Source organism: Prionailurus viverrinus, chromosome F2 (assembly GCF_022837055.1).
Source record: "Prionailurus viverrinus isolate Anna chromosome F2, UM_Priviv_1.0, whole genome shotgun sequence".
NCBI classification, from domain to species: Eukaryota; Metazoa; Chordata; class Mammalia; order Carnivora; family Felidae; genus Prionailurus; species Prionailurus viverrinus.
Genome location: NC_062578.1, coordinates 41,911,546 through 41,934,896, shown reverse-complemented (window position 1 = coordinate 41,934,896; position 23,351 = coordinate 41,911,546). Strand labels below are relative to the sequence as shown.

Below are 23,351 nucleotides of genomic sequence, written 5' to 3'. Positions count from 1 at the left end.
TTGAAAAAAATTTACATATAAGTGGACCCATGCATTCAAACCCATGTTGTTCAAGGATCAGTTGTATTTTGGATATTATTTCTACACATAAGGATGGATGTAGGAGAGTTTTTTACTTTAAAAGGCCTTATGAGCCTAATAAAAGGTGCTTGACCAAGCTTGGGGTCTAGCCTGGAGATGATTAGTACAGAATCAAACTATGTCAAAGAAAATTAAAAATAGACCTACCCTATGACCCAGCAGTAGCACTGCTAGGAATTTACCCAAGGGATACAGGAGTACTGATGCATAGGGGCACTTGGACCCCAATGTTTATAGCAGCACTCTCAACAATAGCCAAATTATGGAAAGACCCTAAATGTCCATCAACTGACGAATGGATAAAAAAGTTGTGGTTTATATACACAATGGAGTACTATGTGGCAATGAGAAAGAATGAAATATGGCCCTTTGTAGCAACATGGATGGAACTGGAGAGTGTGATGCTAAGTGAAATAAGCCATACAGAGAAAGACAGATACCATATGTTTTCACTCTTATGTGGATCCTGAGAAACTTAACAGAAACCCATGGGGGAGGGGAAGGAAAAAAAAAAAAAGAGGTTAGAGTGGGAGAGAGCCAAAGCATAAGAGACTCTTAAAAACTGGGACCAAACTGAGGGTTGATGGGGGGTGGGAGGGAGGGGAGGGTGGGTGATGGGTATTGAGGAGGGCACCTTTTGGGATGAGCACTGGGTGTTGTACGGAAACCAATTTGACAATAAGTTTCATATACTGAAAAAAAAACTATGTCAAAGAGGAATTTGAGGTTAACCACATGCTAGATAATTCCATTTAGACACAGTAGAAGACACACAGGTGTGATTCAAAACTCTTGGGTGCAATGTGACGTTGGGAACACTGGTCTAGATGTAAGTGAGAAAGTATAAGCATGAAAGATAAACAAGACCAGTTGTTTACAGCTAACATACAGTTAGGCAAATTGCTCAAGAGCATGACAAAATTAGAAGGAGATGGGCAGAGTCAGGCTTGGCTGAAGGGCATATGAAAGAAAGGGGAAGAGGAACAAATGAGTTATTTTCATTTGTCCGAAAGAATGAAGGGAAGAATTTCGGGGAGGGGGCATACATAAGAGAATGGGGAGTTTTCCTGGAAAAGCTTCCAGGAGAAAACATAGAAGATAGATCTCAGCTTGGTGTGGGTGTTGGGAGGATGGGACAGATGACTTTCATGACAGTAAGCAATAAACAAGAGCAGCAGCAAGAAATAGTAAGTGGGAGAAGATTGCTCTTAAGAGGAAACGAGAGGACCGTGATTCAAGTTTGTCTCAAGCCAGCAGAGGAGGAAAAGGAGGGAGAGGAGACCACCCAGGGGAATTAACAAGGGAAAGGTGAGATGGGATAAGAATAAGAGGTTCACTGTAGAAATGTCAAGTCTCCCAGAAAAGAGATGTTGAAGCATAGAACCAGAGAAACCAGTAGAACATGAGATAAAGGCAGAGCAGGAGAAGGATATTAACATCATAACACTCCAGTAGCGGGTACAACCATGCTACTTAAGTAGGCGAGGAATGAGAAATTCTAGAGATGGGGCCTCTAGATGGAAAACTCCAATGTGATACAGAGAGGGCTGCTTCCTGTGCAGGGAGTTCTCCCCCACTACAATGGGTTATTTGGGCAAGGGGGGGGGGGGGCCCGGTGGGTAGACTCGAGTGTGATCTGAAATACCTAACAAGAGCTTCCCACACCAATCAGAAGGTGACACCTGCTGAGGCACAAGGTCCTGGAGCCCTCACACTGTGCCCGGGACACAGGAGGTAGGGGAAGACATCCCAGAGGAAGGGCTGGGAAGAGCCCATCGTCAGGGGGACCAGGGAGGCAGATATTTGCCCAACCAGTAGGAAAGTACAGTAAACTGCACAATAGTATAAGTGGCGGCCAGTATTTAAACACAAAACACAGTCCTCACTATTGTGAAGTTAATTAAGAATAGTATTTTTCAGGGGTGCCTGGGTGGCTGAGTTGGTTGAGTGTCCCACTTCGGCTCAGGTCATGATCTCATGGTTTGTGAGTGCAAGCTCCACGTCGGGCTCTGTGCTTCAGATTCTGTGTCTCCCTCTCTCTCTGCCCCTCCTTGCTCGTATTCTCTCTCTCACACACACAAAAATAAAATAAAACGTTAAAAAAAAAGAAGAAGAAGAAGAATAGTATTTTTCAGGGCACCTAGGTGGCTCAGTCAGTTAAGCATCTGACTCTTGGTTTCAGCTCAGGTCATGATCTCACGGTTTGTGGGTTCGAGCCCTGCATCCGGTTCTGTGCTGACAGTGTGAAGCCTGCTTGGGATTCTCTCTCCCTCTCTCTTTGCCCCTCCCCTGCTTGCTCTCTCCCTCTCAAAAGCAAATCAATAAACTTTAAAAAAGAAGAAGAATATTTTTCAAAATATTTTCACAAAAAGCACACACGATAGAGAAGCTTATTCTGAGCCCAGCTGACCCCACACTGAACTCAACAAGCGCAAATGATCCCCAGGCTGTGAGCTGACTAACCTTGCCCCACCCCCAAGATAGGAACTACCACCAGCTTGGAAGACAGGTGCCCATTGCCGGTTGTGCCACATCCCGCTTCTCCCATGGAAGGGTACGACCGGGGTTTGAGGGAGCAAGTGGGGCACAGCCATGCTGGAACTTTCTGAGAACTACTGCTTCCATCCAGGAAAAAAGCACTAAAGCTCTGAGGTTTAAGAGGATGGTTGGAGATATAAATTGTAGAGGGAAAAATTCTGTTATCAAATATGAAAAGTAAGAATATTGACAACTCCCCCTTCCTTTCTCTCCTAAATAGTTGATAACCTATGTACATTTCTTCTAAATAAAGTGGCACCGGAAGGGAATTTTAGAGGGATCTTTAGGAAGGTAGTTTGGCTGAAAATAACCTCATGCCCGATTTCTGAAGCCAACGCCTTAGGTCACTGTGTGAGTAGTAGAGCCAGAATCTCCAGCGCACTGTGAACAAGGGGAGTTGGCAGAGAGGAGCTACCACTGCAGACCCATCCTGGTGGGTTTACAACGTGTGGGAGACTTACGGGGGGGGGGGGGGGGGTGTGGGGGTGGAAACTGAGTGAAGTCGGGGTAGAAAGAAGCAGAACCAGTCAGACAGTGTACAATAGAAGAATATTCAGCTCTTGTACCACTTGGGGGAAGGTAACGACTTTGAACCTTTCACTTCCATTTTCCGGAGGGAATCTAGAAAGAACCTAGCATGGGCGAGGCGTCACATTGGGACGCCATCTAATGTACATGCCTGTCCCTCTCCAGTCCTGGCAGGGCTCTAGGGGTCCAGGATCGGCCAGTCTGCAGTCGAGGTGAGAGAGTGATCACAGCGGGTAGAGGCCGTCAAGCCAGGTGGGCGCCCTGGACTCTAGGGCTCCTGCAGCAGGGAGGACCGCAGGGGGCGCTGCGCGTGGCAAGTGCAGGCACCTGCGATAAGACCCCGCGTGCGGACGAGATACTCCGCCCTGCGGCGAGAGGGAGGGCTGGTGAGCGTTGGCCTTCGGCCTTCGTCTCCCAACGCTCCGGGGCGAGGCTGGACTTTCCACAGTTAGCTGGACGAGGGGAGTCTTGAGAAATGGCGTTTTGTTGTAATCGGGTGTGTGCCACTCCCCGGCCCTGAACCGAATGTGCAAGAAAGATTGGAGGTTGTGAAATCCAAATCGGAAGACGCTGCCTCACTGCGGATACTGTGGTAAGAATGGAAATGGGGGCCTCAAAGGCCGGAGGGGGGAGGGGGGGGGTGGTCAGCGTTACCCAGCACTTGGCGACTGTGTGTTAGAAAGAAATGCAAAGTAAAATAAAAGGGCAAGGGAAGGATATTTGGATCTCTTTTCAAGGAAGTACAGAATGGTAGGCAATGTTTTTTAAATGTTTTAAAAACACTTGGGGAGCCTGGGTGGCTGAGTCAGTTGAGCGTCCGACTTCGGCTCTGGTCATGATCTCGCAGCCTGTGAGTTCAAGCCCCGCGTCAGGCTCTGGGCTGACGGCTCAGAGCCTGGAGCCTGCTTTGGATTCTGTGCCTCCCTCTCTCTCTGCCCCTCCCCTGCTCATGCTCTGTCTCTCTCTCTCTGTCAAAAATAAATAAAACATTTTTTAAAAAGTTTTAAAATAAAAACACTTAAGGTGAAAGCCAACGAAAGGTTTTAAACAGCAAGCAGTCATATGGCTGCACAGAAGTTTAAATGAAAGGCATAGGTCAAGGACACAAAGGCTGAGAAATAATACAGCAGCCAGAAAAGTGCAATTGTCATAGCCAAATGATAGAATGAAGAAAAGGTCTAGGGGAAATATAAAAGGGAACAGAGTGTCTTACAACAAGAAAGAAAAAAAAAGTACCAAGTATCAGATATGGGGATGAAGCCTCTGGATAGCAGAAATATGGACTCCTACAAATGTGTAAGAAGCAGCCAGAAACAGGAAAAAACAATGTAGAAAGGAGAAAGCATGAAATTTGGCCCCTGGTAACCTCCCCAAAACGACCATCTGTTCACCCAGAAGATAGCACACCCCTCCCTCAGGCGATGGTCGTGACCACCTTACAGCCATGGACTTCCTGTGGCTGGACATTAGGGTGTATTGACCTGATTGCAGTGAGGGAGGGTGCTCCAGAGGACCACAGGAAGGAGGGAAGCATCTTTCCTCAGGATTCTGAGGACAGTGTAAGAGAAGGGGCCACTTCCAGATTGACTGCTGGTTCTCAGGCAGCATTAGGAGAAGCTGAGATTAACTGAGAATTGAGTGCTGTTTGTGGCTGAGCAGTGGGCTATCCACGGTGATAAAGGTAAATAGCAAGGTAGGTCTGGGAGCGTCATTGATACGAATCAATTAGCACTCAGAGAGGGTTATTGAGACATTTTACAGCCTTGACAGAAAAATATTTTCTGTTTATTTTGCAGCCGGCCTTATCTGTCTGTCCTCCCAGCATGGTTAAAGGTAGGGCTGCTTTTTTTCTTTTTCGATTTGAGCTGGTTTTTACTGTTAAGTATCAGTCAGGTGTTTCTCTTTCAGTCCCATTTTGGCTGAGAGCAGACAATGTCAGTCCATAGGACAGTATTCTGTGAAATCCAGATCTTCCCCATAATCTGGGTTGATCTAAAGGCAGTTCAGAGAACATAACCTATAGTCAGATGAAAGGAAGCTTCTCATTCCTTCTGTTGCCCAATCAACTGTTGCTCATGTGATAGGGCAATGGCTATGCACTAGCTTCTGATCTCTGGAGGTCACACATTTGAATACTGCAACACAGACAGGTAGTAGTAGAATAGATTATGATCAGGGTGTGTTATCCATTTCTAAACCAAGAGCTAATTTACTCAAAATTATGCCAAGAAAACAGGTTCCAGCCCCAATCTGCAGAGCCTGTAGAACCAGATACAGGGGTATTAGCTAAATTACCTAATCTCTTGATTTCCATGTTTGTCCCTCAAATCTTTTTAATAATGTTGAAGATTCTAAAGAGGTCTATAGGAATGCAGGTACAGTACTCTTCAAAGATGACCTGTGTTCTACCTTGAGAGGCCTGTATGGCATCTAGAGGGTTCCATTCCCAACCACTGCCTGTCTGATTTTATGAACCTTCTGGATGAAGCTTTCCATCACCTTAGTGACAGTGTCTAGTTCTCTTGCTATTCTCTGAGCCAGGGCTCATAGGATTTTTCTCATTCTTCAGGTCTTTTGTAAAGTATGGAATGAAAAGGCATGTGAAAAGATAGCCCCAGATTCCTTTTGAGTGGTGAAAGTTTTTGAACTCAGATCAAAATCTAAAGTTTTTCTCATTCTTAGAATCACACAATCTAAGGGAATTTTATGGGTCAAGTGGACCCTGGATGATCCTGAAGGCAGGCATTAGTTTACCAAAATAGCAGATCTCTGTCCAATTTTCATGTGACAGTTAATAGGCTTTTGTGCTGCAAATCTGATCCCAGTTACTAGGGGCCGTCAGAAATCTGTCTTTGGCCAAAATGCTACTATGGAGTTGTCAGATGGTATTGTAATTTGTCAAGTGTGATTCAGGACCAAGCAGTGCAGTTTTTAGTGTAGAGATCAAGTAGATCTAAACCAGAATTACTTGGACCTGAGCCTATATACTATATTTAAAATAAGATCTGTAGGGGCGCCTGGGTGGCTCAGTTGGTTGTGTCCAATTTTGGCTCAGGTCATGATTTCACAGTTTGTGAGTTTGATGCGGGCATCGGGTTCTGTGCTGACAGCTCAGAGCCTGGAGCCTGCTTCGGATTCTGTGTCTCCCTCTCTCTCTCTCTCTCTCTCTCTCTCTGCACCTCCCCTGCTTATGCTGTGTCTCTCTCTGTCTCAAAAATAAATAAAAGATTTAAAAAATTAAAAAAAAATAAGATCTGTAAAAGGAAAACAGCCTCTAAATATATTCCCTCTGTTCCCCAGTACTCTCTCAAATTCTATTTCTGTGGAAGTTTGGTTATAAAAGCTCACTCCCACGATAGGCACCCAAGTGCATTTACAAGAATTGGTTTCTCTGCCCCCGTCGGTCAGTTAATTAATCATAATGTATTCTATTCTTTTGAGGAAAGGTCCGCAGCAGGGTTTGGGGGGTTTAGGGGAATGTGTGTGCCTGTGTGTTTGCCTAAGTGTGGGGAAATGGGTTCTACTTACATAAATGGATCAGAAAAAAAGCTTAGGGTGGAAAGCCACCACCACAGGGGAAAGTGCCCAAGGTTAGGTAGTGAGATATTGTAATGGAATCACAAGTAACTTGTAATATCACCTGCAGGAAATTACTTTCCATCTGACACCAGTATACTATTGTACTTTGATTACAAATCCACTTGCCCCCCCCCCAGACCCTTTGCTTCTTACGCATACAAGTTATGATTACTGTCTGATTGTTTTCTCCACATTCATCATGTGTGTAAGATCTTGTTTTCTTCACATTCACCATGTGTGTCAGATCTTGTTTTCTTTCGTTCACCATGTGGGTAATATCTTGTGAGCTCAATAAATACAGACACAAAACACCTGTTCGGGGCTCTTGTCTCCTCCCAGACATTAGCCTTTCTTGTATTCAGTTCTGTGTCTGCTCTCTTGCTGGACAAGGGAGAACTCCAGACTGATAGTCTGTGACACCCAAGTGCTGGTTACATCACATCCATCTGACTTTCTCTTCAGGTCACTTGTTGGATGTGTGACTTTAAGCAAATTGCCTCATCTTTCCTTATGTGCATAATGAGTACCTATCGGTCCTTCACTCAATGAATATGTACTGAGAACCTACGTGTACCAGGCACTGTGCTAAGTCCTGGGGATACTAAGTGCAAAAGTGGACTCTGTGCCCCCAGAGCTTATGCTCTACAACAATTAACTGATTACTAATAATTAATCAGATTATCAAAATAGTCGCAATTGGGACACACCAAGGTACAAGGGAAGATGTGTGCTGCCCCAGGTCTGGGAAGATCACCCAGGGGAGGTGATGCTCCCTGCAAAGGATGGGACAGGAAGGAAATGCCTACCAGGCAGAGGGAAGGCACAGGAAGGGGTGGGAAGGGCCTGGTGAGTCAGATGGCCTGGCCGCTGCCTCCCCTCTCTGATCCTCCAGCTAGTTCCTTCAGTGTGCTGAATCTGGGAAGGTCATGAAAAGGGACCCATGTCTTAAAAGTAATTAGCCTCACAGGAAGTCCTCTCCCGTCCATTCCTGGGAGATGAAGACGCTAATAGGCTCCATGGCAGCAGGGGAGGTGCCTGCCTCAGGGGAACCGGTCCCAGCAGAAACCCTCATAGCTCCCTACTGCTCAGAGACCCCTCCACGCACCTATGGCTCCTGCCTCCACTTCTCGTTCTCTCCACTGGCTCCTTCTGCCTGCCTGACTGCTTATTCTGACCTCTTCTGCGCCTCACCAGTTTGTTTTATGAGTGGCCATTGTGGTCTCCTTTAGTAGCTCTTGGCTTCCTTCCCCCCACCCCACCGGCTCCCCCTGCTAAGGGAGATGGGCTTGCTCAGTGGCCCACTGTCTGAAGTTCATCTCCCTGGGTCAGGCATGCACCTGACACAGGCTCCAAGGTGCTTAACCTGGTTGTATGGGGTGGAAGTAGGAAGGTGAAATACACAGGAAGACCACTGCCCCTGGGCTCCTTGGGAAAGGCAGGCACTTCTCAAGAGCTTTACAACCCAGAGTAACTCCCCCTGAGAAAGTTCCCCACAGCTGAGGTGGATGCGCCTCCTGGCATAGTGCTTGCCAGTCTCTGTTGTACCTGCTGCCCTGCTTCCTCCCCGGATGTTAGCCCTCTCTGTCGGTTGGCTAGGGCAGCCATAACAAAGCACCACAGACTGGTTTCAGAGTCAGTAGCTTAAACCACGCTGTGGAAAGGCGTGAGCATGACCAGAGTGAAGGGATGCAGAGAATAGCACGGTCACTATAAGATGTTTATTTTGTTGAGCTGTGGGAAATGAAGTTGAAGGTCAGGCCCATTTCTGGAAGCCCTGAGTGCCCAACTGAGGCATCTGGAAATTACCCTGCAACCAACATAGCTGCCCTGAGAAGTCTTGAGCAGAGGAAGAACTTGAGGCAAATGGCATTTTAATGTTAGTGAAAAATCTGGCATTAGACAGCTTTTGCCTAAAGATATGCAACTTTTATTAAGAATTTGAGAAAATTGTGAATTATGCAGGGGAGGGAGGGGGAACCTGCTTCTTTCTGGTCAAAGGTTGATCTTTCTCATGATGTAACATTAGGTAACAGTATCACTGAGGCCTCATTTGAAAATCAAATCCTTTAGGGGCACCTGGGTGGCTCAGTCAGTTAGGCGTCCGACTTTGGCTCAGGTCATGATCTCAAAGTTTGTGGGTTCGAGCCCCATGTTGGGCTCTGTGCTGACAGCTCAGAACCTGAAGCCTGCCTCAGAGTCTGTGTTTCCCTTTCTCTCTCTTTGCCCCTCCCCTGCTCATGTTGTCTTTCTGTCTCTCTCTGAAAAATAAATAAACATTAAAAAAAATTTTTAATAAAATAAAATGGACTCCTTTAGAGGTGCCTGGGTGGCTTAGTCAGTTGAGCGTCCAACTCCTGATTTTGGCTCAGGTCATGATCCCAGGGTCGTGGGATTGAACCCAGTGTTGGGCTCCACGCTGAGCCCCTGAGCATGGAGCCTGCTTGGGATTCTCTCTCTCTCTCTGTCCTTCCCCCACTTACATGCACACTCATTCTCTCTCTCTCAAATAAAATCAGCAGCTCCTTTTATGACATGACAAGGTCATTTTCTAGGAGGTGTCGATCACTGCCCTTGCTTAAAACTTTTAAAGAGTTGAAGTCTTTCTACTGCCTTCCAGGGACCCCAGCAAGTGGCTCTCTTCTTTTATTGTTTTGATTTCACGTGGTTACCTTGCCTTGCTCACGCTATCACTGATCTGTGTTTGTCAGAGATTCTCTTATGGTAATTGATTAAAAACAAAAAGACTAAAGCTACCAGTTAAAACCAAATGCTTTCTAAGCCCAAGTAACTAGAGAGGTAGGGATGCAGCTGGCCTCAGTCATGCTTGGAACCAAGAACTCCAGTCCTTCAAATCTCTCTTATGTTGGCTTCATTCTTTCAGGCTGGCTGGCTACACAAGACCCACAACCTGAATGGCTACATCCTTAATTTCCTCCAAAGAAGACAGAGGACCCTTCCTTACCAGAACCAATTAGAAAATTCTAGGGAAACACTGGTTCATTTACCCACCCCTGCCCCAAGAGATGCTTATGATTGACCTAGGAAGGAGAAAATCCCTCCTCAAAAGAAGGGGGTGCTAATCTAGGCTGACTTCTCTTTGGGAGCCTCAAAGAAGTTAGTTTTATTTTCAAGCATTTTTTTTTAATTTTTTTTCAACATTTTTAATTTATTTTTGGGACAGAGAGAGACAGAGCATGAACGGGGGAGGGGCAGAGAGAGAGGGAGACACAGAATCGGAAACAGGCTCCAGGCTCTGAGCCATCAGCCCAGAGTCTGACGTGGGGCTCGAACTCACGGACCGCGAGATCGTGACCTGGCTGAAGTCGGACGCTTAACCGACTGCGCCACCCAGGCGCCCCTAATTTCAAGCATTTTGAGGCTGTTTGGCCCTGGTGACCCCATAGCCTGAATTTTCCTGGACGGTTCCAATTTCATTTAATGTAAGTTTTCCTCAATAAAGATGATTTTTAAGTATATAACAATATGATTTTTGTACACTTGTGTACAAATTTCATATGAATGAATGAACAAATCTGAAAATGATTTGTCAAATCTTATGTCCTTGGTTTAGAAAACCTGATGTATTATTGCTCTACTATAGAGCATACTAGAGAAATTAGCAGAAATCTCTGGATCTTCCTTCTGTCATATGAGTTCTTTCATTTGTCTGTTGACCCACTTGAATGGAATCCTTTTGACCTTGAATTCTGCTTGATGATCAACCAGGTCAGGGGTATTATGCACGTGTCAACAATTGGTGAAGGATGTATTGAGAAATAATGTTTTACATGTTAGACTCTTTGAGGTATGGAGCCCTTTTTATTGGTTGCCTGATAAACATCATTCCAGGTTCCATTGAACGAGACTCCTTTGAGATTGTCAGGCACCTTGCAATGGCTACATCACGATTCCCCCTCTTTTGGCTTCAGACTAAACCTGAGGCTCTTGATCTAATGGCACTCTCTAATGGCCAAGGGTAATGAGATGGCTGGAAGGATGACACTAAGGACAGGAGCTCATGAGAAAGTAAAGGCACACAGAACAGAAAGAACCCACACCTGGAATTGGAAGATCACTATAAGAGTGAAAAGGAAGAGATGAGTCTGAGGGACACTGTGAAAGAAGAATCCATGGAACCTGCTGACTAAATGGATATACAGAGAGAAGAAGAGTGGGGAGTTGAAGATGGCTCAATAGTCTGGCTCTAGTCTGTGATAGCAGCAGAGGAACTACTCAACCATTAATAGAAATGGGGAATTTGGACGGGGTGCCTGGGTGGCTGAGTCATTAAGCATCTGACTTTGGCTCAGGTCACAATCTCACAGTATGTGAGTTCGAGTCCCACATTGAGTGAGCACTAGCCCCACTTTGGGTGAACCCCACTTTTTCTCTCTCCCCCCGCCTCTTTCTTTCTCAGCCCCTCCTGGGATTCACTCTCTCTCTCTCTCTCTCTCTCTCTCTCTCTCTCTCTCTCACTCTCTCACTCTCTGCCCCTAGCTCACTTGCACCCTCTCTCCCTCAAAAACAAAACAAAACAAAACAAAAAAAACAGGTCAAAGATCAACCCAGTTAGGGGTCAGAGGGCACCAGAAAAGCCACACAAGTCAGTAACAAAAATCTTCTCAGGTTATCTTCACATACTTGTATGTAGCCCTGGCAATGATTGAGACTAATTAGCTGGAACACAGCCTTTTCTTCCTTTTTTCTTTCTATTTTTTAACTTCTTATTATAGAGAACTTAAAAAATAAGCAAAAGTAGAAAGAACATAATGAGCACCCGTGTTCCCATCACCCAGCCTTGACAATGATGATATCATGGTCCATCTCGTTTTCTCCCAACCTGCACCCACTTCTCCCTGCACTGGTTTTGAAGCAAATTCCAGACATCATATCTTTCGTAATAAATATTTCAGTATGAATTTCAAAAGATAAGGACTCTTTTTTAAGAAACATAAGCACAATACCATTATTATGCCTTAAAAATTGAGTAATATATTATTAATATCAAGTCAGGTTCAAATTTCCATTAAAAAAAACCAGTTTATTTGAATCAGAATTCATTTTAGACCATAGATTGGGATTGTTTGATAGGCTTTTAAGTCTCTTTTACTATGTGGATTCTCTCTCCCCGCACCCCCCATCTTCTCCCTTTATTTTTGAAGAAATGGAATTCTTTGCCCATAGAGTTTTCCATGCTCTTGGTGTGCTTTAACATGTTCCTCTGTCTCCTGTATGACCTATAAATTGGAAGCCCTGATCAGATTCAGACCCATTTTTTATTTTAAATGTTACACAAAAGATGCCCAGAGAAGGTGTTAGATGGAGCCATGGCTGTGGATGGACTCAGCAAGAAGGAGTGTAAGGAGAGGGCTCTGAGAAAGGGCAACATGGAAGGGGCGGGCAGAGAAAGAGACTCTCCTGGGCAGGAGAGGTGACAGAGCAGGCAGAGCAAGGCTGAAGTGGGATGGCCAGCTCACACCTGGGGGCTCTTCTGGGACCACGCTGGTGTCCGCACCTCGGAGCTGCCCACGGGAGCAGGGGCATTGCTCACCCCTCCTCGCCTTCCATAGAAAGCAGCCGGCTGGTTTCTCCTCTAGGGCCCCCACCTCTCTCCTCTTAGGGGCTCTGGCAGTCTGGGAGGAGGAAACAGGGTTGTCCTCTAGAAGTACAGAAACACAGCCTGGGGTGCGTGTGCAGGACCATGCTTTTCCTCACTACTTGGGACTGGGCTCTTCTTCTGAGTGCCTCCTACCCACTGTCCTCACTGCCGTGTACCGCTTTCTTGCTGCCTGTGAAGGTTATTTGTAGTCACTCTTGTTCTGGGGCTTTCCATGGTAGAACCTGTGGACACTCCATCCTGCAGCACAGGCCACTACTGGGCAGACACGCCTGGTCTCAGGCTGGTGGATCAAGACAGCGTGGTCACCTGTGTCCCGGTAATGCCCATTTGGCTGTTTTGCTCTGCCTTGCTGCAGAGCCAGGAGCATCAAGTTCTTTGTCTTGGAAAGTTCTGGCAAGAGGTTGGGCCCATCACAAAGGTCTCTCTTTAAAAGGAAATGCTGGTCAGGGCTTCTGAGCCCTAATAGTAGAAACCTGTGAGCTGAGAAGCACAGTCCACTGAGCTCCCCTTTTCTTTTTTTTTTTTTAATTTTTTTTTTTCAACATTTATTTATTTTTGGGACAGAGAGAGACAGAGCATGAACGGGGGAGGGGCAGAGAGAGGGAGTCACAGAATCGGAAACAGGCTCCAGGCTCTGAGCCATCAGCCCAGAGCCCGACACGGGGCTCGAACTCACGGACCGCGAGATCGTGACCTGGCTGAAGTCGGACGCTTAACCGACTGCGCCACCCAGGCGCCCCTGAGCTCCCCTTTTCCAACTGTCCAGACACTTCCAAAATCTCAGCATCAATCACAGCTTTATTTGGCATCGAAGGCCTCTGGCACAAGGTTAACTCAGTACTAACAGATACCCAATGGCTCTCAAAATGTACTATAAAATACAGATTACTATAAAGGATACCGTGGCTTCAACATGAAAATTAAGCTGTTTAGGGAGTGGGACAAAGGATAGTTCAGTTCTGATGAGGGTTGAGAGGGTTCTAGCAGGGGGAGCAGCCCTGGGCAGGTCCAGGTGGGGCTGCAAAGTGGGGGCAGCCCAGCAGGAAGGCCCTGGGTCTTAGCAAATGGCCAGGATGGGGAAGGCAGGACATATGCAAGGAAAGGAAACTATCATTTTATTGAGCGTTGAGAAGGCATTGTGCCGGTGCAGAGATTCATACAAAGATTAACTTCTGGGGAAGAGGGGTTAAAAATTGCTGAGGTGGAAACCGGCATCTTTTCTTACTCCTTTCCCTTGAAGATAAAACCAGTCTGTGCTGAATGAAAGAAGACTTGAAAGAAGCGGATGTGAGGAGCAAGAAAACCCCTCGTGACTGGCACCAAACTCGCTGCCAATATAGCTCATTCCTCAGCCTCAAACAAGGCCCGGGCGTAAGGCTGGCATTAGTCACAGCTGGCTCTGAGGTGCCTCTGGGCTTTGCTGGAGCCAAGCCCAGGGACCAGGAAGGGCTTTAGCCCACTTCCCTTAAGATTCCCACAGGCCACCCAGTCACCACCTCTGAAAGTAGGAGGGATACCTCTCCACCAACCATCCAAACTCATTCCTGGCAGGAATTCTGCCAGGAACTACTTACAGCCAAATGGAGCCAGGCTGGCTATTTTTAGGACGGGAGCCATTTTCCCTGTGCCCACTGAACAGGATGCAGGACTCTTGAAGCTCTTGTGGAGAAGCTGCAAAGGCCGTTGGGTCCGCCTTGGTGAATGGCCAACCTCTTGAATTCCCCTGCAGGCCCGGAGCCCCCAGGACAACCTGTGGTGGTGTGCATGGGAGACTGTGACACTGGCTGACTAATGGGGGCTCTGTGCTGGTGAAGTCTGCCTTAGGCTTTCAAATGACCGTAGGGTGCTAACAGACGCAAAGCAAGTTGGTTTTACTGACCACAGAGTGTAGATTTCACTTCTTTTTTTTTTTTATTTTTTAAAAAATGTTTTTATTTATTTTTGAGACAGAGAGAGACAGAGCATGAGCAGGGGAGGGGCAGAAAGAGAGGGAGACCCAGAATCGGAAGCAGGCTCCAGGCTCTGAGCTGTCAGCACAGAGCCCGACACGGGGCTCGAACTCACACACTGCGAGATCATGACCTGAGCCAAGTCGGACGCTTAACCTCCTGAGCCACCCAGGTGCCCCTGTAGATTTCACTTCTAAGGGATCTGGATTATCACCAGTTTTGTTTCCCTGTAATAGAAATTGCTTTTTACTGCTTGTTGCTTTGTTATTTTCTCCCTCTGGTTTAGACAAATAATATAGGGAGAGTGATAAGAGGGGGGAAAAGTCATGGGAAACATGCTTCCAAATCATAGACCTGAGAAAAGGAGAAGAGTGGGAGAGGCTTTTTCTGCTTTTAATTGCAGGTGAATTACACAGCAAAGTGCTATAGAAGCAAATTATGACACCAGAAATTCTCTGCCCAGCTCTGATTGTTGATACATTTTAATCCTTATGTGCGACATTAACAGTTTTAGTGTATCTTAATTACCTGCCATCTGGCCTATTTATTTTAAATATAGCTTCTGAATTCATGGATTTTTATGTGCTTTTTTTTGTTTATATATAGATATGTGTATATATGTCTATATGTGTACATGTATATATATCTTTTTTTCATAATCTAAAGTAGAAACTCAGCACTTATTTTTAGAAGCTCATTCTTTGAAGTTGAAAGAGACAAAAATGTATTTCCTCTCTTAAAATTATTTGTTTGATAACCTGAAATCATTTAGGCATCCAAGATATAAAAGTCCAAGATTCAAACCTTAATGTCTGTAAGATACCAACAGATAAAATATAGCGACCCAGTTTTCTCTCAAAGTGAGATAGGTATGTATATGGATAGATTAAAATGGCCAGCATGCATGTAGCACTTACTAAGTGCCAGTGTTAACTCATTTAATCTTCACAACAGTTCTAGGAAGTAGGCACTATCACCCCATTTTATGGATGAAAACATTGAGGCACAGAGAGGTTAAATAACTTGCTGGGGGTCAAACACTAGGAAGTGAAGGAGCCAGCGCATAAATTCAAGCTGCCTGGTTCTAGAGCCACGTTCTTGTTCTATATTAAGTGTCTCTCAAAAAAAAAAAAAAAAAAGGGCCCTCCCCTCCTTAGGATACAGAGGACCCTCAAGACACCTGCCTTGAACTGAGTCATTGGGTATGAGGTTCATGAGTTAAGGAGCTTCTGGGACAAGAATAAACAAAGTGGAGAGAAGTGAAGTCTGCCCCAGACACTGTGGCTGGTATGTGGCTGTGGCTGGACAGGTTTCAAAGTCATTGTGTAACATCAAGCACACACTAAACCACTTTGAAGTATTTGTAAATAAAGTTCTTAGAAAAAAATATTTAATAATTCAAAGGAGTTTTAAAATCACCAGCTATGTGAAAGCACATCTTTAAAGCAAACCATAGTATAAATAAATATAAGGTGGTAGCATTGGTCTTACGGAAATAACACAATTCTTACCCTCAGTAATTTTAGAATCTAATAAGTCATTGTGGTGATGCACACAAAAGTTTACAGGTTTGATTAGTATTGTTGAAATGGCATCTGGCTCCATAACTAAGTCCGTGACAAGTCCATGACTTGTTGCTCTTTGTTACACTCTGTATCTTCCTCTAGATTATAAGTTCCCTGAGAATGGCCACCTTACCTTGTTCCCTGCTCTAGAACAGTGGCTGCTACTCAGCAGGTGCCCAATAAATGAACACTGAAGAAAGGAATGAGTGAGTGAGTGAGTGAGTGAGTGAGTGAGTGAATTTGCCAGTCTTGTTGAAGCCATGGACTTGGGTAAGCAATTTGAGGATGAGACTACCATTGAAAGGATGGGGCCGAAGGAGGAGATGGATAGCAAGCAGCAGGATAACGGTGACCCCAGAAAGTAGAGGTCCGTGAGAGCCAAGACTACGGATACAGTTCAGGAAGTGGTGAGCAGCGTTAGGAAGCACCGCAGAAAGATTTAAAAGGGTGAGAATTGGGAAGACACCGTGGCTTTTGGTTTGGGGGCTGAAAAGAAAGGGTAGCCGCAGGAGAGAAATTGCAGTGGAATCCCATTTGCACGGGACTTAAGGAGTAATTGGGACACTAGACAGGAAATTTGGCAGCGAATGGAAGGAAAAAGAAATGACAGCACTGGACATTTTCTTGTAAATGCAAGGACATTGTTAATTCACTAGAAAAGTGTCATGTTGTCACTTTGTTGCTGTCTCAAGTGGAGGCTCCCTCTCACTTGTCCTTTGTCCTAAGAGAACAAAAGGGGCCTTGAATTTCACAAGTGCCCTAGTGATGCATCTGAGAGCCTGGGCTTTGGAATCAGAATGCCCTAGTTCAAATCTCCATTCTTCCTATTTACTAGCCAGCCTTGAGACCTGGGAGAGATTATTTAATTCCTTAAATTTTCTCATAGGTAAAGTGGTGATTCAGTCACTGAATGTTATGAAGCTCCTACCGTATGCCAGACACTATTCTGGCGGGGGAGGTTAACATACCACGGGAAATAGGTCTCTGGACAATTCCAAAAACATGAAGCCAACTAATATTTTTAAATTATGTCTTGGCTTCCACTTCCAGGAAGATGGAGTTAGATGTGCTGTTTCCTAATGCTCCCACTAAGTACAACTGAAAACCTTGGACATTATTTATAAGACATAAGAAGACTCTGAGGGTGCCTGGGTGGCTCAGTCGTTAAGCATCTGACTTCGACTCAGGTCATGATCTCACGGTTCAGTTCGTGAGTTCAAGTCCCACATTGGGTGAGCCCCATTTCTCTCTCTCTCTCTCTCTCTCTCTCTCTCTCAATATCTCTCCCCCTGCCACACCACCCTCTCCCTCTCTCTCTGCCCCTCACTTGCACCATCTCTCTCTATCTCTCTCTCTCAAAAAAAAGAGAAGACTCTGAAAGGTGGAGAGAAGACAACCAGACCAGAGACTGTGGGATCCAAGGCACAACCTGGCAATGAGTCCTCCGAGTTTTCTTTTAGCTTCATATACACAGACTTCTAGCTTTAAGAAGCTGGCAACCTAGAAGTGCCAACAGGAGCAAACAAAAACTCCCCAACACAGGCCTATTCTTTCTAAGCAGAAGTCCAGGAAAGGGGCAGCCTAACAAGACGAAAACCTTTTAGACAGTAACTACTTGCTCCAGCTAAAAACCACAGGAAGAACAGTGTCCCCACTCTCACCCACAGCAGCAAAAGGGGGATCAGGAGCCTAGACTTCCTGCTTCACCAAGCTATATCAAAGGGCTCCAACTGCAACACACACACACACACACACACACACACACACACACACACGCTGAGGTGCTATCAGGGAAGGCCATAGACAGCTGGGACTTTTATCCTCACATGACAGTAACAAGGCCCCTGCCACCACAGTGTCAGTGGAGACCACATGGGGAATCTGAACTCCACCCACAGACAGCAGTAACAAGGGACTCCTCCCCCTCCCTGTTGGAGTGGTGTCAAAGGAGGCCTAGTGGAGAGTTAGGACTTTCGCCACTGCCCAGGGATAATTAGGCCACCTTCCTGTGGTGTCAGTGGTAACAAGGCCCTTCTGCCCCTCCCAGCCAGGGTGGTATGTATGAGTAGATGCCCAGTGGGATCTAGAACTCCCATCGCTGCCCAGAAGTAACTAGGAGCCCCTAACAGTGTGAACTCAGATCAAGTGGTGAATGTGGACTCCTCTCTGACCTTGGCAGTAACAAGGCAGTGCTCCTCTCTTCCTCTGCCAGATTGGCATCAGAAAAGCCAGTTAAGGGGTGCCTGGGTGGCTCGGTTGGTTGGGCGCCCGACTTTGGTTCAGGTCATGATCTCACGGTCTGTGGGTTCGAGCCCCGCGGCAGGCTGTGTGCTGACAGCTCAGAGCCTGGAGCTGCTTCGGATTCTATGTCTCCCTTTCTCTCTTCCCCTGCTCTGCTCATGCTCTCTTTCTGTCTCTCAAAAATAAATAAACATTAAAAAAAAATTTTTTTAAGCCAGTTAAAACACAGGTTTAAGTAGGATCCAGACTCTCATAATATCCAAAATGCCCAACTTTTCAATTGAAAACCACTCATATACCAAATATTAGAAAACTCTCAGAAGAAAAAAAAATCAATATATGCCAACACTAAAATGACAGAGATGTTAGAATTACCTGACAAAGGTTCTAAAAAAGCCGTCTTAAAAAGCCAATTACAGACATGCTTGGAACGTGAAAAAATTGAAAGTCTGAGTAAGGAAATATAGTCTCAGTACAGAAATAAGAAGATATAAAGAAGAACCAAATGGAAACTTAAGGACTAAAAAATACAGTAACTAAAGTTAACTCAGTGGTCGGGCTCAATAGCAGGATTCAGGGACCAGAGAAAAATAAAATCTATGAACTGGAATATACAGCAATAGAAATTTCCCAATATGAATAAGAAAGAAAACAGACTGGAAAGAAAAAAAAAAGAGAAGAAAGGAAGAGAAGAAACAAAAGAGGGAAAGAAAAGAAAAAAAACAACAACAGAGGCTCAGGGACCTGTGGGCCCATAACAAAAAAGTCTAATATTTGTGTCATCCAAATCCCAGTAGGAGAGGAAAAAGAGAGCAGAGCTGAAAAAATACTTGTAGAAATAATGGTTGAAAACTTTCCAAATTTGGCAAAAGACAGAAACCTACAGATTCAAGATGTAAGCAAATCAGAAACAGGATAAACCAAAGAAATCCATACCACGTCAAATTTCTCAAAACTGAATATAGTATTTGTACTTCTATTTGTTTCAATATAATTTTATGCCTGCTGAGTATAATTAAATTTAGAACTGATTTTTTAAAAAACTAAGACAAAAGAATCTTGAAAGCAGTCAAAAGCAATACCTTATACAAAACAAAAACAATTTGAATGATAGCAGATTTCCCATCAGAAACCATGGAGGCCAGAAGGAAATGGTACAATTTGCAAGTGCTGAAGTGAAAAAACTGACAACCCAGAATTCTATGTCCAGTGAAAATATCATTCAAGAATGCAGGGAGGGGTGCTTAAGTGGCTCAGTTGGTTAAGTATCTGTCTCTTGATCTCAGCTCACGTCTTGATCTCAGGGTTGTGAGTTCAAGTCCTGCATTGAGCTCCACACTGGGCATGGAACCTACTTGAAAGGAAAGGAGAGGAAAGGAGAGGAAAGGAGAGGAAGAGAGGAAGGAAGGAAGGAAGGAAGGAAGGAAGGAAGGAAGGAAGGAAGGAAGGAAGGAAGAGAAAATGGGAAAATCAAGACATTATCAGCTGAAGAAAAACTAAATGAATTTGTCATCAGCAGACTTATCTTAAGAGAATGGCTAAAGGAAGTTCTCCAAACAAAAAGGAAATGAAAAAGGAAGGAGTCTCAGAATATCACAAAGAGAGAAAGAACAACAGAAAGTAAAAGTTATGAGTAAATACATTTCCTTCTCCTCTTAAGCTTCTGAATTATGTTTAATGGTTAAAGCAAAAATTATAACACTGTCTCTTGTGCCTCTAAATGTATATAGAGGAAATATTTAAAAGCATTTATAAGCAGGGGAAGGCAAAAAGATGTAAAAGGATTTAAGCTATGGAGATTCCTCAAAAAATTAAAAATATAATACCCTATGATCTAGTAATTTTCCTAGTAGGTATTTCCCTGAAGAAAACAAAAACACTAATTCAAAAAGACATATGAACTCCAGTGTTTATGGCAGCATTATTTACAATAGCCAAGATATGGAAGCAACCCAAGTATTTATCAATAGATGAATGGATAAGAAGATGTGGTATATACATACAATGGAGAACTAGCCATAAAAAGGATGAGATCTTGCCAGTTGCAACAACATGGATAGACCTAGATGGTATTATGCTAAATCAAATAAGACAGGACAAAGTCAAATACCATACAGTTTCACTTCTGTGTGGAATCTAAAAAACTAAACAAACAGAAACAGAATCATAAATACAGAGAACAAACTGGTAGTTTCCAGAGGGGAAGGAGTTGGAGCCAGGGGGCAAAATAGGTGAAGGGGATTAAAGGTACAAACTTCCAATTATAAAATAAATAAGTCACAGGGATGAAAGCTACAGCATAGGGAATATAGGCAATAATATTGTAATAACATTGTATGGTGACAGATGGTAACTACATTTATCCTGGTGAGCATAGCATAATGTATAGAATTATCAAATCACCATGCTGTACACCTGAAACTAATATAACATTGTATATCAACTATATACTTCAATAAATAAATAAAAATAATTCAAAAATGTAAATAATCTAAATCCATCAATTGAAAGAGATTGGCAAAATGGATTAGAAAATATGACCCAACTGAATGCTGTCTACAAGAAACTCACTTAAATATAACAATATAGGTAGGTTGAAAGTAAAAAGATAGAAAAAAAAACATATGCAAACATTAATCAAAAGAAAACAGGAGTGGCTATTATAATATCAATAAAGTACACTTCAGAGTGAAGAAATTTACCAGTGATAGGCATATTATGTAGTGACTAAAGGATTAAATCCACCAAGGAGATATAGCAATCTTAAATATGATGGAGGCACCAAACAGCTACAAAATATGTAAAGCGAAAGGTAATAGAATGAAAAGGAGAAGTAGACAAATCCACAGTTATAGGTGGAGAATCCAACATGCCTCTCTCTACAGCTGACGGAACAGCTAGACAGGATCAGCAAGGTTATAAAACATCATCAAGTAACAGGATTTAATTGACGTTTGTGGAACACTTCACCCAACAACAGCAAAATACATAGTCTTTTCAGTTGCCCATGGAATATATGCCAAGATAGGGTCATGACCAAAGCTCACAATTTTAAAAAGTCCATTAATCAGACCTATTGGCCCTTTAAATATTTAGATATACACATTGTGTTTATATTGGAGTTAGTTCATCAAAAGCAAAGATTTAAAATAAAATTTATTTCACTTTCATTATGAATTGATACTGACTGAATCTTATCTGCCACAACTGATAACTCCTTTCTTCCTCTCCCAAATAGGGGGCAGCAACCCAAGACAGGGGAGGCACTCTAAGAAAACCAAAATGATGAAAATCTGTATTTCCAAAGATGTTCCCACATTCACAGATGTTTTAAAAAATGATTGGCCAAAATGTTGCTCTACTGGAAGCTCCCCTATTTAGCCTAACTTCTCTTTCCTAATACTAGGTACATTCAACATCTATAGGCAATTTCCTACCTTAACTAAAGTGCATGTACAGTGGCTATGATGAAAGTTTGTCATTTATCTCTATGCGTGCAAACAGACTCATAAGCACACACTTGGTCCCCACTGTCATATAGCAGCAAGATGACGGTTGTGCCTTTTAACTCAGCAAAGGATATGGCACATATATCTCATTCCTTCAGGCTCTCAGCCCCTCAGTTGGCCAGGCTATTGTGGTTATGAGTGACAGAAATTCAACTCTCAAACTTGCATAAGCAAAAGGGAAGAATTTGCTGGAAGGCTCATAAAACCAAACTGTTGGCATGACAAGGGGTGCTGTGGCACTATAGATATCCTTGCTTCCCCAGCCCCTAACAGAGCATCCAGTTTGCTGAGTGACTAACAAATCTTTTTTTTTTTTTTAAACTCCCTGGGCACCTCATTCCAGGTGTAGACAATGAGGAGTTGGAACCACTGGATGTACTCAATGATGTGCACGAAGAAATTGCTGATGTTCACAATCAGAATTAAGAGGTCTATCCCTAAGATAGGGTCACACAACATTTAACCACATTCTCTTCTCCCTAGTGTGGTTTCCTTGGTTCAGGGAAGATAAAACTCCCACCAGGAAGTGCCATGTCAACGTAAACAGTGATTTAAGTTGCTACCACTTATCTAATGAGTTATATCCCAGAAATGTCACTGGGAAAAAAACAAACTAAACAAAAAAACCTCCCATCTGGGGAGTTTGCATCAAGATTGAAAAATTTAAAAATCAAGACAAGGACGCTTCTCCTTTCTCCCTTGAACAAAGAGGGAAAAAGATGGAGGAAGAACCAGACGCTTTTTTTTTTTTCCCATTTAATTACGGGAGAAAATTTACCAGCGACAAGAAAGTGCCCTTTGCCCCAGAAAACAACCTCTCCATGCACTGGGCATTCTGGACAACTGCAGAACCAGGCCCAGGCCTCTCAGTGGACTGCTCCATGGTCAGGACAAGAGAGCAGCCTTTCCGGGAAGCAGTCATCCCTCAGATCCATGCCTGCCTCAATTTCCTCTTCCTTCTTGCTTCTCCATCCTCCTAGGTGTATTTTCTAGGAACATCCCATGAGCCAGGACCACTGTAGCTGCACTGGCGATTAGTTGCAATAGTAAGTCTTCCTCTGGCGGGAGCAAAATAAGTGTCTTTCACCTCCAGTTCTCACCAGGACCCAGCTGGGTTTTTCCTTCAGAGCCCACACATTGTAGGCACATACTGGTGTAATTTTGCCTCTGACATTCAGGCAACACAAGTGTCATCTATTGCTCACCATCCCCGCCCCCCCCCCCCGCCCACGACCACACACACACAGAGGCCCGCTCATGAAAAAGCTGGAGAGAATAAGAACTCGTGCCCCCAGAACTAGTTTAAAAGGTGAGCTGAACAACTGGGCGGGGTCTCCATCTATATGAGACACTAAACATCACAGAAATAACAGATCCCACAAGCATCTCCTCAGATAACCAGTAATGGAAACTGGTCCCACTCCCACAGAAGGAGACGATGCCTTGAGTGGGGAAAATGGTCCTCATGGGCACCAGCTCCATCCACACTAAATGAATCATGAAATTTTACTTAAGTGAACATTCGTTTGGATAGAGCTAAATTATTGTTAATCTGTCTCACATTCCTTGGTCAAGCCCGGCACCCAGCATGCCACTTCTCTTACAATGGCTCACCACCGAGCTAACTCGTCAGGAAACAAAATGAAAATCCTGTTTTACTTTGTACCTGTCCAAGACCACAAGAAAAAAAGAAAATAGTCAAGGAGATTTAGAACTGTGTAATGTGTTGAGAGTGACTGCC

The 23,351-nt window shown here is 44.2% G+C and overlaps 1 long non-coding RNA gene across 1 annotated transcript in view; it reads left to right on the top strand.

Annotated features, from left to right (window-relative positions):
• Nucleotides 1-3,358: 3,358 nt before the first annotated feature.
• LOC125156129 (uncharacterized) overlaps nt 3,359-23,351 on the top strand; it is a 121,929-nt gene continuing 101,936 nt past the window's right edge. The window contains exons 1-2 of the long non-coding RNA XR_007148484.1: nt 3,359-3,739; nt 4,944-4,980. This is a non-coding gene — a long non-coding RNA (uncharacterized LOC125156129). The remainder of the gene's footprint in view (nt 3,740-4,943; nt 4,981-23,351) is intronic.